The sequence below is a fragment of the Meles meles genome, chromosome 18 (genome assembly GCF_922984935.1).
Source record: "Meles meles chromosome 18, mMelMel3.1 paternal haplotype, whole genome shotgun sequence".
Taxonomy (NCBI): domain Eukaryota; kingdom Metazoa; phylum Chordata; class Mammalia; order Carnivora; family Mustelidae; genus Meles; species Meles meles.
In genome coordinates, this window is record NC_060083.1 from 63,203,646 (window position 1) to 63,205,403 (window position 1,758).

Sequence of the window (1,758 nt, forward strand, 5' to 3'; positions counted from 1 at the left end):
TCTCTCCTTCTCTTTCTCTCAAATAAATAAATAAGGTAAGTCTTTTAATATTAAAAATTAAATTAAAAATCTGACATGTCACCTCCTCAAAAATATTAAAATAGAATTCTCATATATATAACCCTGAAATTCCACTTCTGGGTGTTTACCCAAAAGAAATGAAAGCAAGGTCTTTTTTTTTTTTTTAACTTTTATTAATTGGGTGCCTGGGTGGCTCAGTCAGTTGGGAGGCTGCCTTTGGCTCAGGTCATGATCTCAGGGTCCTGGGATCGAGTCCTGCATCGGGCTCTCTGCTCCGCAGGGAGCCTGCTTCCCCCTCTCTCTCTGCCTGCCTCTCTGCCTACTTGTGATTTCTATCTGTCAAATAAATAAATAGAATATTTTCTAAAGATTTTTATTTGTTTATTTGAGAGAGAGACAGCGAGAGAGAGCCTGAGAGGGGAGAAGTTCAGAGGGAGAAGAAGACTCCCCATGGAGCTGGGAGCCCGATGCAGGACTCCATCTCTGGACTCCGGGATCATGACCTGAGCCGAGGGCAGTGGCTTAACCAACTGAGCCACCCAGGTGCCCAATAAATAAAATCTTAAAAAAAAAAACACCAAAAGATTTTATTTATTTATTTGACAGAAAGAGCCAGAGAGGGAACACAAGCAGGGGAGTGGGAGAGGGAGAAGCAAGTTCCCTGCTGAGCAGGGAGCCCGACTCGGGGCTTGATCCCAGGACCTTGGGATCCTGACCTGAGCCAAAGGCAGACGCCCAATGACTGAGCCCCCCAGGCGCCCCTGAAAGCAAGGTCTTTTTTTTTTTTTTTCAGCAAAGCTCGATTTTAATTTTTTTTTAAATATTTTATTTATTTGACAGAGAGAAATCACAACTAGGCAGAGAGGCAGGCAGAGAGAGAGGAGGAAGCAGGCTCCCTGTGGAGCAGAGAGCCCGATGTGGGGCTCGATCCCAGGACCCTGGGATCATGACCTGAGCCGAAGGCAGAGGCTTAACCCACTGAGCCCCCCAGGCGCCCCTGAAAGCAAGGTCTTAAGGAGATATTTGCACACCTACATTCACCGCGGCAACATTCACAACAGCCGGCGGTGACGGGACACGAGTGTCATCTAGGAACGAATGGATCAACAAAGCAGGGTCCCTCCACACAACGGAATATTATTTATCCTTAAAAAGGAAGGAAATTCTTTTTTTTTTTTTTAAGATTTTATTTATTTATTTGACAGACAGAGATTACAAGTAGGCAGAGAGGCAGGCAGAGAGAGAGAGGAGGAAGCAGGCTCCCTGTTGAGCAGAGAGCCCGATGCGGGGCTCGATCCTAGGACCCTGGGATCATGACCTGAGCCGAAGGCAGCGGCTTAATCCACTGAGCCACCCAGGCGCCCCAAAAAAAAGGAAGGAAATTCTAACACACGCTACAATAGAGATGAAACTTGAGGACATCTTACTGCGTGAAATCAGCCCTCACAAAAGGCTACTGTATGAGGAACCTCTTATACGAGGTCCCTAGAGCCATAGAAACAGAAAGTAGGACGGTGGGTGCCAGGGGCTGGGGGGGGGGAGTGCAAGTTATCGTTTATTGGGGTCAGGGGCAGGGTTAAGTCTGAGCTTTCAAAAGGGAAAGAATTCTGAAGATCGGAGGCACCACCGTGCACTTAACGCCACTGAACACTTAAAAGTGGTCATGATGGTACGTTCCATGTCATGCGTATCTTATCACAGTTTTTCAGTGGGAGCACTGGCCTGCTGGCAGGGTCA